Source organism: Arachis ipaensis, chromosome B2, assembly GCF_059453495.1.
Source record: "Arachis ipaensis isolate K30076 ecotype BB chromosome B2, ASM5945349v1, whole genome shotgun sequence".
Taxonomy (NCBI): domain Eukaryota; kingdom Viridiplantae; phylum Streptophyta; class Magnoliopsida; order Fabales; family Fabaceae; genus Arachis; species Arachis ipaensis.
Genome location: NC_142437.1, coordinates 111860276 through 111874314, shown reverse-complemented (window position 1 = coordinate 111874314; position 14039 = coordinate 111860276). Strand labels below are relative to the sequence as shown.

At 29.5% G+C, this 14039-nt stretch overlaps 1 long non-coding RNA gene across 4 annotated transcripts; it reads left to right on the top strand.

The window, feature by feature from the left end:
* The first annotated feature begins 2806 nt into the window (after positions 1 to 2806).
* Positions 2807 to 6025, top strand: LOC107625814 (uncharacterized). Of its 4 annotated transcripts, XR_015904878.1 has the most exons (8): positions 2848 to 3092; positions 3255 to 3353; positions 3447 to 3510; positions 3855 to 3898; positions 4004 to 4122; positions 4303 to 4393; positions 4555 to 4712; positions 5745 to 6025. It is a non-coding gene; the product is annotated as an uncharacterized LOC107625814 (long non-coding RNA). The 4 variants fall into 4 exon arrangements; XR_015904877.1 differs by lacking the exon at positions 3855 to 3898 and having other exon boundaries at positions 2807 to 3092; XR_015904876.1 differs by lacking the exon at positions 3855 to 3898 and having other exon boundaries at positions 2953 to 3092; positions 3447 to 3503.
* The last annotated feature ends 8014 nt before the right edge of the window (positions 6026 to 14039 follow it).

Here is a 14039-nt window from a genome sequence, read left to right as displayed (position 1 = left end):
CTCCAGAGTGCCAAATTCACGGACTGAATATCTTGTTTTGTTTGATTAGCAGGGTTATGGGCATTATATTGACCAGCAGAAGCTGAATGAACCACTTGAAGAGATGATGGGGAAACTTCTTGAAGAGAATCCTGCATCTGCCAGTCAGCTGCTGGAGAACAATGGTCTTGTCCTGCTGCCTATGGAGTTGGTTCAAGACTTGTACCAATCCATGCAAATCTTCGGCAACAGCAATGCACTTGTCTGAGTTCGACTTGTCCAGCCGGCATGCACCGTAAATATCAGAGACAATTTGACAACTTTAGTAGCTTACTAGCTCTAGGTATTAGTATATGATCATCATTTGAATTGAAGCCTAGCTTATCTGGAAAAACCAATTAACCATGGCTTTTAATTTCTAAACTCATTTAAAATTCTCTATTGTTCATGCTATTTTTTGTTCCCAATGCAGGGATCTGTTTCAGTTAGTATGTCTCTCTTCTAAACTCATTTAAAATTCTCCAATTTTTCTTGAAGGTGGTTGTAGGAGAGATCAAGCACTCCCAAGCTGCTCATGTCACCAACTCGTGGAGGGACTTCTCCAGTGAATTGATTGTGGGAAAGATCAAGTGCTTCTAATTTCAATAGATTCCCAAGAGAAGCTGAGATTTCACCTGAGAGATTGTTGTAACTGAGGTCTAAACTGATATGGAGATTTTTGGCGTTTTCCAATTTCTGTTTTAGTATGGAGAATAACACAGCTTTTAGTATGGTTGATAGTTTTAGTATGGTTGAAAAATACATTGAGAATTATAGTTGATGTATCAATACATTTTCTTTATGTTTTGAATTATATTGACTTGCTTGTTTATTATAGTACTTTAAATTTATATTTATTTTGTATGAAAATAAGTTTATTTTGCAATGAAAAAATCTAAAAAAAATTCTATTTTACCTTACTGACGGATTTACAAACGGATTTTCTGTCTGTAATCAGAGTGTGAGATGATTTTCCAAGGTTTAAATTATAGACGGAAAATCTGTCGGAAAATCCGTCTGTAATTACAGACGGAAAATCCGTCTGTAAATCTGTCTATAATTACAGACAGAAAATCCGTCGGAAAATCCGTCTGTAATTACAGACGAAAAATCCGTCAGAAAGTTCGTCGCCTTCAGAAAATGGATGGAGAATTTACAGAGGAAAAATCCGTCGGTAACTGGTAAAAATCTGTCTGTAATTTTCTAACGGAAAAAAAATTCGTCGGTAAATAATTTCCGACGGGGCTTTTACAGAAGGACAAAATCCGTCGGTAATTTTGTCGGTAACCAAAAATTCGTCTGTAATAAAGACTAAATCTGTCTGTAAATCTGTCTGTATTAATCCATTTTCTAGTTGTGATCACTTTCAGCCTCTGTTAGTTATTTTTCTTGTTGCTGATTCTTCTTGTTAATTGTTATGTTGTTGTAGCATAGATGTTCAGTACTTGTAGTTATTGTTCTTGATTACTTTAATTTTTTGCTAATAATTGTTCAGTTCTCATAGTTATTGCTGTTATGGTTCTTGTTGATTTGTTAGTGATTATTGCTGTTGATGTCATTGTTCTTGTTGATTTGTTAAATTTTTTTGCTAATAATTATTCAGTTCTTGCTAATAATTCTTTTGCTAATTTTTTGTTAGGTGTTATTAAATTTTTTGCTATGTAGTTACTAAATTTATTTGCCTAGCTGTTATTGTTATTGTTCTTGCTACCTACTTATTGTTCTAGCTGTTATTTATTTGCATACTAATTGTTGCCTACTTATTAATCTTGTTTGGATATTTCTTTTGTTATTTGACTTATGCGGACTTGGATGAGATTATATAAAACTTTGGTTGATGTAGAATTTTTAATTTGGATGAGATTTTAAGGTTTATATTAGAATATAATTATGTTTTGTGTGTTTATTTATATTTTATTATAATTCGGTTATTCTGATTGAACTACGGTTGAACCTTTGATCCAGTAAATCAGTAGCTAGGTTGAATAATCATTCATTCTTCTAATATGATGCTAATAAATTATGTCAGCTAAAGTAATAAGATGTTACTACGACGTTTTTTGGGATTTTTCGATGGCGAGTTGATGAGATCTGATGCAAAACCTTGCTAAAGTAATTGCTGTTTTAACATTCAAATGAGTAATGCTTGCTTATTATGAAATGTGAAGGTATCTCTGGTGTAAGTCACTAATTTAAGTCATATGCACTTATAGTTGCAATTTTGATTTTTCTAAGGTAGAATGAAAATGAATTAGCAATAATTTGCACACTCTATTATGAAGTATAAAAGTCATGTATGAAACAATTTTGAATGTTTGGTGCAATAAACATTAAACATGTTCTTGTGTATCATTAGATTGTATAATGTAATGTCTTGTTGATGTTTTTAACAACTTGCTGAAAATATTTCAAGTTTCATTTTGATGTATAATCTTGAATTGCTAGTTATGATAATTTTTCTAATAGAATGCTTAGTGATAAGAACATAACATGACCTGAAAGTTAATATAATTGTTTTTGGTATATACGAGTTATACTTCCTTTGTCATAGACTTGGAGTTCATATGCACTACAAAAAATTTGGTCTTTACCGACAAATTTTTAGCGGTCATATTAATATAGCCATAATTTTTCTTGTTAAATGACCTTTTTTACGGCAAATAAATAATTGCCTTTAATACTTCATTTGTAACGGCAATTACATCAATGGCCACTAAATAATTATTAACTTTGTAATTCTTTTTCTTTTAATCTTTTTTAATTATGAAGAATATCCTTTTTCACAGCTGAGGCTATTTTCTTATCTCTCTCATTTCTCACATTTCACCCCTCTTTACTTTGTCACTTCCTCCACCTCACTTTGCTGTCGCAACCTCTTCACTTCGCTGTCGCCTCCATCTCCTCCTCTTCCTCACACTAAGTTCTACACCGAACGGCTCAAGTGACATTCTTCACTACCACCTCATCCTCAAGTTCATGCCCACAGTCTCTGTCGTTGGCTTGTAGCCTCATACGGTGGTTTCTATCGTCGCCTCTGCCATACATTATGATCTCTAGTTTCAGTTCGCACCTCAGTAACATTTTCATCCTTCTTTTGTTCAATTTTGATTCCTTATTTGAGAAATTCTCATTTTCTAGGGTTTATGTGATTCATGCTAATTAATCCATTCTTACATATCATCATGCACTGGTTTTTATGGTCCAGCAGAAATTAATTTGAAATTTGGATTTGCTAGTCTGAGGCTGGCTTTAGGCTCAATGACTTTGCTGATCCGTTCGAATTTTATAGACCCTTGAGAGTTGTGAATCCAAGACCATATATGACTTATTTGCAGGTTTATATGCAACATCCCGATATAATTCTTCATATAATTTAATCTTTTGAAGTTCAGCTCTTTCATGTCACTCTCTATATATTTATCAAACAGGCTCGGGGATGTAATCTGGTTGCTTCAAGTCCGGAGATTCTTACACGTATTTTTATGGTAACTGGTGCGATGATGAATATTATTACTTTCACTATTCATTGACATTAAAGTTGTTCTCTATTTGTGGTTTTCTTATTACTTATTACCCTTACACATTCAAGTTTTATTCCTTAATTTATGCCGTAGTTGCAGTGCTAGAGAATGCAGTATGTACTGTCCTTGATTTAAGTTTGGATCAATGTCGTATCTAAATATAATTGGTATTTAGATATATCGATTCTGATTCAAGGATTTATCAAAAAGCAATAGTAATAGATAAAAGGGAATTGAAGGATCAAATAAAAAAGAAAATAGATATGCCTAAATATATGGGAATCTAACAAAGCAATCAATTGTTCTTTCATTTAGTATTTGGAAGGATGTTTAGGAAGACCTGCTAAAGGATGCTTTTGGTAATTTCTCACAAGACTATAATTGTATATCTGACTTGACAAGTTCTTGTTCTGCCAACTTCTTTTGTGGTTTCTCTTGTCTCTTAACCGAAAATGTTGTTGCAGCTTTCTTTCCAAGATTTGACACAAGCAACAAGTGTAAGATATATTGAACACAAAAAAAGTTTTGGGATATTGCATATAGAGACAAGGACTTCAAAAATGCAATTGAGTATTATTCTAAGGTACTAATGCACTTGTTCACCTCTAATGATCTTAATTATAATCTTATAAACCGCAGATGCATTTAGGACAGCTCCTGTACAATATTTTCTTTTTTAAATATGACACTAGACATCCTATATTTGTCTCTCTTATGTGTTCTGTTTGAATGTTAATCTGATCTATAATATCTCTTGATGCAGATTCTGCTTTCATCTTCAATGGATAAAACTATTCACATGTGGCAGATTGGTTGTAGTCAATGTCTAAATGTTTTCCATCATACAGATTATGGTAATTTTAGAACCAACTTTTTTAATCTCATTCTTTAAGAAAGATCTTTCCAATTCTATTTAGTTTGGAACTATAATATGAACCGTTATTAGCATAACTTAGTTCAATACTTCAACTAGTATGATATTTAATTATTGTATCTCTTGTTTACATGGAAACAGTGACATGCATTCAATTCAACCATGTTGATGAAAATTACTTCATCAGTGGCTCTATAGATGGTAAAGTTCGAACATGGGGAATGCGCAAAGAGCGAGTGGTTGACTAGGCAGACATTCGAGATGTCATAACTGCTATAAGTTACCAACCAAATAGAAAGGTATGTTAATCTTATCAGTACTCAACTAAATCTTGTCAAAAAAATTTTTGATCTGTTTCTACTTGTTCTTAATATAAAAACTTACATTCAAAGGGGATTTTGAACCTTAGACTATTTATTTATGCAAGGATTTGTTGTTGGTTCCCTTACCGGCATATGTCGCTTTTATGTTGCTTCGGGTAAGTACTTATAGTTTAGAGATTGCCATGGTTTTGATCCCTGGTAAGTACTTGTAACATTATTACTATTTGCATTGCTCAACTTTAACTGAGAGACATGGCTGAGGCTCTATTACCAATTGATGAATAAAAAATCGGGACCATTTAATAGCCATCTCTTAATTAAAAGTAAAAAAGGATTGATGAATATATAGTTGTTTCCGTAGGATATTGTTTAGTTTGAAATATTAATTCATGTCTACTAAAATATATATAATAATTTACATTCTTACATGTAACGATGAAGTTCTTGATTCCTTACTCTTGACAATTGAACTTCATACACATTTAGTAAGAAGTAAGGACTAATGCTTCCAACAAGTGCCAAATTATCATTATCATTATCTTGCAACTAAGATTGTCCATTCTCCGCTAATTTTTAAAGCATGTGTGCAAATATAAATACTAAAATTCTGGGGAGCTCATTTGATATTTTGATTGACTTTATATTTGTTTTGTAATGATCCTTGTCAATATACTTCGGGTGTGCTGAATTTGAGCGTCATGACCACAGAAATTTTCTTTTGTCACTCAGTGCAATATTTAGATATAAAAAATCAATTTTATAATTTTTATTTCTTTTTAAAATTTTTTAGACATATTTTTATAATATAGGTAGTGACTAGGTGTATCATTTTTACCCTTGCTTAATTGATGATAATGTATGTGTATGTGAATCTGAATGTTGGACATTGTTTATAACTGTCTCGGTATTTTAAGTAGTACAATTTCATTAGTATGTAATATAGAACTATTTTTTTTTTCAGATTTTGGGTCGTGTAGCAATTTAAACATTTCTAATGTGCATATGCAGATGGTGGCTCTTGCATAGCAGAAGTTCTACAAGCATTGCTCTTGTTGAAGAAAGCATATGGAGACGGTATGCACAAGGTTTTGTTGTTTTGGATTTTTTGTTTGGACAATAGATCTTTGTGGTAGGTCAGATTTCAGAGAACACTAATCATAAAGTATGAATTATTAGATAAAATACTCATTAGAGAACGCTGATCATTAGCTATGTGCTAATCGTCGATGTAACATAGACTTGTAGTATTTGTGTTGTTTAAATTTATATTATGTTTTATTACGTTTCAAGAGGAATTTGTGTATAAATATTTTGAATTTAATGAAATATTTCATTTTGTAGTAATTAATTTTAGTAATTTGTATTATGTAGAATAATAATAATTGTTGGTAAAAATAATTTGAAATTAAAAAAAAAAAGACAAGTTATTTCTAAAAGAGTGAGTATAATTAAAAAAGTCTTAAGATTTTAGCGGCAATAGTAATGGCAACTAAAAGTGAATAACATTACAATTTTAGAATTATTTTTAGCAACTATATAAATTGCCGGCAAAATGGGTTTTGGCGGTAATAGTAATGGCCACTAAAAGTGAATAACATTACAATCTTAGAATTACTTTTGGTGGCCATATAAATTGCCAAAAAAATGGCCGCTAAAAATTATATACTTTTTGTGGCTATTAAAAATGTCTTTACCGGCAAATGTTATAATTGCCGCTAAAACCTTTTAGCGGCAAAGCATAAGACAGCTAATGTCTAATTGTCGGTAAATGTATTAGCGGCTATTTTTATTGCTACTAAAAATAAAATAAATGGCCGCTAAAAGTGACTTTTTAGTAGTGATGGTATAATTGATTTTGACAACATATTCTTCGACTGGATGCTTAAATCTATGTTTTTAAGTGTGAAGTAAATTATTTATCCTTGGTTCATTGTAAATGTTAAGTAAACAATTGCTCTTTTGATTTCTAATTTAATTTTGTACAATTTTTATAACTGAACTTGTTTGTGAACTTTTAACTAAAGATTATAGAAAAATTATTATAAGAAATTATAAAACTTTAAATCTTGTTAGTTTATAAATTATTAAATTTAAATATTTAAAATTATATATTAAATTTTCAAACAAATTTTATAAAAAAAATTAAAATTTAAGTTTACCGTCAGATTTATCGGAAAAAAAATATGACGGTAACAAGATCCAGAATTTTGCAATTAAAATTTCATATCCGTTGGTAATTATCGACAGACGAAAAAATCTGTCGGTAAATAATTACTGGTGAGATTTTTAGCGTCAAATTTTTTTAGTAAATCCGCCGGTAAATCCGACAGTATCCGACAACTTTCTTGTAGTGAGTATTAGAGGGAGGAGAAGCGGCTCAGCGATGGACACAACAAGGGGAAGAACGAGACAATTCGAATTGATGGAGGGGAATACCACGGTGGCAAGGATTCGCAGAGATGTGGTTCGCGCCCTTGCACAATTGAGTTCGTGTGAAAAAAGAGAAGAGAATGCACTATGTTAATGAAGCATTCATTAAATTGCTTTGCAGTGGTTGGGACGTAAAACTGCCGCTATATTATTCAGTTTTGTTACAGTCATCAAACTGCTACCACAACCACCGTTATCCCACCAATTTACGGCGATTTTGTAAACGGCTGCCAATTTTCTGTCGCCATTCTCCGCATCTGTTATAATGGTGTGTGTATATATATATATACGAACAAATTTACTTGTACAAGTGACAACTCTAACCAACTCTTAGTTATGCTATTAATTGTCCTTACTAGCTCAACTAATTTAACTTTTAACTGTCACTTGAACTCTAACTAACTCCCTATATTATATTGCCTTGTCATTTTCACTTACTAAATCATCACAAAAAAACAAAAATATGATTCAATGTAAGCTTTCTTTTTCATATATAAATTGTGGGTGGCTCAAATAATTTAGAGTCACCACACAACTTTATTGATGAATCGTGGGAGACTCTCACGATATAAATAGTCTAAATATAAATTTTACTAAATCGTGACAGGATGTGTAACGATTTATGCGTAAATTGTGAAATGTATTACTCTATAACAATTTATATAAAATGAAAATATAACCAAATTAAGATAAGAATATTCATGTAATATGTTTTTATTATTTTTTTTATTTATGTGGATTATCCTTAAAAAAGTAATAATAAATTCTGGTAATGAAAAAATAAAGAATAATACAACATATTGACCATCTAAAGATCAAGTTATTTTTTGTTGTTGTCCACGGTATCTTTTAGTCTATTAAGTTAAGAATTAATTTGTTACAGATCTGCGCTCCATTTAAGGATTTATCGCTAATCAATGAGTTGTACAAGGTAAAATTCGAACATCTGATATTTATTTAAATAGACGAATAGACTAGACCAAGTCATTTTTAGAATTTAATTTTTACTCTAGTGCCTCAAATTACAAATTTTCGCTAATAGTTCGAGGTAGTTTCATTTTCACCCGAAAAAAAAAAATCCTAGTAGCTACTTAGCAGGGTATTTATTAGCTTTTAAATTATCATTTAATTGTAGGCCAATTTATGTAGAATGTAACGTATAAGTGATAAGTAGGCAAATTTTATTTTTGGTCCTTGATTTGCCATCCAAATCTGAATTCACCTCATTATCACACATACAAAATACAAATAAAGCAATAACATGGTTAAGAGGCATTTACTAGTATTATTGTTCTTTTTGATGAACAAAGCGGCATGGTAGCTACGATTCTTATAGAAGAGAATTTTTTTAGTAGAGTATATATTTAAATAGGTTTTCGAAAAATTTTGTATTTAACGTTTTTATCTCTAAAAAAATTTTATTACATAAAGTTCTTAAACTTTACAAAAAATAAGACATATAGTTTTTTTCATTATATTTTTGAGAATTTATTTGTTTAAATAAAAACAATGAGTGATTAAGGTAAAGACTTATATGTCTTGTTTTTATAAAGTTAAAAAATTTAATATAATAAAATTTTTTTGAGAAAAAAAACGTCCAACATAAAATTTTTTAAGGACCTATTTGAATATATACTCATCTTTCTATTATCCACATGAAAATGTAGGGAGATGTTTTTAAATAAATATCCCATTATTATTATTATTATTATTATTATTATTATTATTATATAAGAAACTGTAACATATATACAAAAATTCATGAGAAGAGTGACATCAACAAAGTAAGAGAGAGAGAGAGAGAGCTGAAAAATTAAAATAAAATGAAAATCTTAATTTTCTTGGCAAAAGAAAAATATAGTAATAAATAATATTACATTTTGTAGAAAGGTGCTAGTAAATTATTCCGTCGAACAACATAAACCAGTTTTTAATTTATTTAAAATTAAATTTTTCTTTTAAACACGTATCTAGAAATGACTTATATTATCCGATAAAGGAAGTACATACTAACAATTATTTACATTCTTACATTAGCAACAGCAACAATAATAATAATGAATTTTTCTTATTCACTATCTATCTACTCTGATCTATATATAAAGCTAAACAATAAGATTATACATACATTATACAGTTAATGTATAATAAGATTAAACAATGCAAGAATAGTGACTATCTTTCTTAACACCATCACTACATATATTGTTCGTTCAAAGGAAAAGTCAATTAAAAGGTAAGAAATTAGATATAGGTTAAATTATATATAACTATAACATTATACATACATAAATGAAATTAATATGGATTTAATCACACCATTGATTCCTCCTCACCATTGAAGATATACATTATGTCCATAAGGGAATTGGAGGAGTTACAAAACATAGTCATTAATTTCTGACCATTTGATATAGTGCAAAATCAATGGCTACAATTCTATTTGTGATGAATTACATATTGCTTAGAATAAGATTCATTGTCCATTAGTGTTAAATTTCATTTTCTTCTCTCAAACTAACCCTTTGTTTTTCCCATTTTGGTATTTCACTCTCCTCATGAAATCAAGCACACCATTGAAAGCCTTGAGTGGTAATAGTAGTAGTAGTGTTCATCATCATGACAATGATATTATTCCATTTCTTCATCATGAGTATGGTGGTAACATGATGAATAAGGTTACTACTAGTTATAGTTTTAATAACCCTTCTATGTGTCGATTAGGGTTTCCTTTAACAGCCATAGATAGGTTCCTATGTAGCCAACAACAAAGCCAAGTCCTTCATAGGAAACACCAACAACACAATGATGATGATGTTGCAAAGAATAATAATAATGTTAGTGTTTTTGATGAAGATTTCCACACTAGGTTTTCTAATTGTTATTATGGTGGTGCTTCAAATAACCCTTATTATAAGTTTGAGTGGCCTAATTGCACTACTCAAGAAGCAAGCCTTGTTGTTGATGATGATCATGATCATCACCTCTTAGCAATTAGTAGTGCTGATCAAGAAGAGGGTTTCAATTGGCTACAAAAATTCCTCACATTTTGTCACAATAAAGAAGATGTTCAAGCTTTAGGGGAAAATCACAAAATTAGGGGAAGGAACCCTAAGAAAGGTTCTTCTATATCCTTGATCAAAGGACAATGGACTCCTGAGGAAGACAGGTTTAATTAGTAAACACAACATTTTTCTTAGCTTCTTCTTTTAATTTGTCTATGTAATTGTATTTTTTATTATGTTGACATATAAAAATTTTCTTCCTTTTTCCCCTTTTCGATTCTTCTCTTTTGCATATGATTTTTTTTTCAATCTATAGTGTATATACCCAATTTTAGTTCTACATATCTTATGTCTTATTTTGAAATATATGTCTAATATTTTTTGGGAATGGAGGTTGTCACTTCTATTTTGATAACGCCACTCAAATTTATATAAACATATAATACAAAAAAAAAATCATGTGTCAAATGACATTATAAAAAATAGAAGTCACATTATTATTTTTTTTATTTCTTTTTTCTTTTTATTTTGCTTAATTTTATATATGGATGTAGCCAATTTGAGTTTCACCCTTATGTTGATGCATGTATGGACACACTAAAGGAAATTGGAGAAGCTAGTGAAGCAACATGGTATAAGGAAGTGGTCACAAATAGCTGAGAAATTGGAGGGAAGGGTTGGGAAGCAGTGTAGAGAGAGGTGGCATAATCATCTCCGCCCTGATATCAAGGTTCCTTGTAAATTTCATGCTAATCTTTTATATATAACTAGAGTAACAAAATTGAATGATGATAGATTTCAATAATTTCTTTTACAAGATTATGAAATAAATATTTTCTTAGTTATATATGGAGCATCTAATTTGATATAGGTACAGCTAGATTCATATTTTCAAGGATCTAACTTTGTAATGTGTAGGTTGTTGTATCAATTAATTTTCCTATCTTTCCTTTCTTTGTCTCTAGTGGCATGTAACTTTCTTGGATATATATCCAATGTTTATCATTGTATAGTATTAACATTTTCATAACTTCTCATTCATTTATCTCTTTCTACTTTATGTTTTCAAATCTTGCGCGCTTGATTATATATTCTCTTATATTACAAATTTCATCCTAAACTCACGTTTGTAATTGATGATACGAATTAATTAAGGCTTTATATATCAACTTCACTGAAATCAATGTTTAATTTCCCTCCTTTCTGATCCATTGCATTGTTTAATTTCCCTCCAATATTCTCTTAACTATGTATGATATGATATGATGAGTTCATAATTAAGAATGCCCCTCTTCTTTATAAAATTCACAGAGACTGAATCAAGTATCATGGCAATATGGCATTGCAAAATTTAAATTACAATATTCAAAGTTTCTTTTAAATGTTTATATACATGTTACATGGTCTGTATTGTATATAACTTGGTATGAAATAAAAATGTATTTGATTACCATAATTATTTTCATAAATGATTTATGAGTTTATGACCACTAAATTTTTATCATCTATATAGTTACTCATTGCATTACTATTAATTAAATCTTATAATATCATCTATATTCTAACATATAACTTCTTACTTTTCTTATTATATTGTAATTATTGTTTTCATCCACACCAACATTATTTTTGTTTGCAGAAAGATGGTTGGAGTGAAGAAGAAGAGAGGATTTTGGTAGAAACTCACATGAAAATCGGGAATCGTTGGGCTGAAATCGCGAAGCGAATACCCGGACGAACCGAAAACTCGATCAAAAACCATTGGAACGCAACAAAAAGAAGACAGAACTCAAGGAGAAAGAACAAGAAGCCATCATCATCATCAACCACCTCAAATAATAATGGCAAACCACAATCTTCAATTCTTCAAGACTACATTAGAAGCAAAACCCTAATTGGTACCAATAATATCACTGTTCCTATTACTACTACCACTACTAATTCAACACCAACTATTACTAGTGAATCTGAATCTATCACTAATAATAGTGATATTAATAATAATCCATATTATTCATCACCAACAATCATAGCTGAATCATCATATGATGATGAGTTACTCTTCATGCAACAACTTTTCAAAGAGAATAACCAAATTGTCAATGGAAATGCTGTTATTAAGAACCCTAACGATGAATGTGGTGATGGGTTTGTTCATTATTCCAATTATTATTATCCTCCAAATCCAGGGAACATGCACAACCCCATCATCAATTGATGAACAATAATAATGGAGGTGCAACAAGTTCATCTTTGCAATAATCATGAGGCTTATGAGAAGAATCACAACATGGATTTTCATTTAAGATTCAAGACTGTTTAGCTGTGAAGAATAGGGAGATGGATCTGTTAGAGTGAGTTAGTTTCCACTCATCATCAGTTTTAAATGTTTCTTTTCCACGAAGAATATATTTATATATTTTATGATATTATATGAAATCCAAACATAGGGTTTCTTTTATGGTTTATGGCATTTTAATTTGATGAACTTTGGAATAATTTATTTCATTGTTGTGTCGTTAGGGGATTAAAATTGCTTTATATGTTGCATGAATCTGTTGTGAATAATAAATAATAATTATACGGTGATATATATATATATATATATATATATATATATATATATATATATATATATATATCCTGTATTATGGTTCCAATTTGAAGATGATTTCCCAACAAAATATGTTAGGTAACCCCTTCATACATTTTGCTTATGCCTAATTAAGTAATATTTAGTTCACATGTTAAGATTCAAAAGAATGAGCTGTGCAGTTATCCATACTAAATATTTTTATTGAATTAAAAATTGGAACAATTTGACTTTTTTTTTTTTAGAATAAACACCCAAATTAAAAAATGTTAAATTAGATACTTTATGATCCTCAATAAATTTTTATTGCTTTAGAAATTTTTGAGATAGATTGATTTTTCTGTAAAGAAAATTAATTTGTCTTAAAAGTATTTGTTTACAATCTATAATTGTTTTATAATCAAATTAAATTTGTTAGGTACTTATTATTTGATACACATATTAATAATTTTATTGAAAATGATAAAGGATCTAATGTTTTTGATAAATGTTATTCGACTTCCAAAGTAATAAAAATGTGTTCAACAGCTATATAAATTGACTAATTTCTTCAAATAAAGGTATATTAAATTATGATTAAATTTTTATTTATATATTATATTAGATTAATTTTAATTCATTTTATTTTTTTTTAAAAAAAATAAAAAGAATTTGATAGACTAACATGTCAAATCATCGGTAAATGAAATAGATTAACATTTTAAGTCTATTTTATTCCTATGAGTTGATCCGTCTTGCATGATTTATTTTTGAATGAGATTAAGGCCGGGTTTGGTAAAGTTTTTTTTAAGATCGAGGTATTTGTGCTTAAAGTACAAGCATCTTATTTTATATTTGGTAAATTAAAAAGTCCAAATACTTGTGCTTGCGGCTTTTAAAAGTGAGGCATGCTTTTGAAAACATATAAACGAGAGCTTTTTAAAGTTGGTTTGTGCTTATCAAATTTTATTTATTTTCCTGCACATATTTTTCGCTATTATATTACCATTGAAATCCTCATATATTTTTAACTTTTCATTCTAACCTTCACAAATTCTAACACAGTCTTCGTATATTTTTTATTTTTCAACCTAATCTTCACAAATTTCAACACAAATACATCTCTATCACATATTAGGTATGAACTTTTATCTATTTATATTATTTTTTGTGCGTTGTTTTTGTATTTTTCAGTGGAACAATTATGTTTGTTTGTTTTTTATCTGTTCTTTGAACTGTGAAGAGGTTGACTTAGTTTATAAAAACCAATCATATAATTTTTCTTGCATGAACATT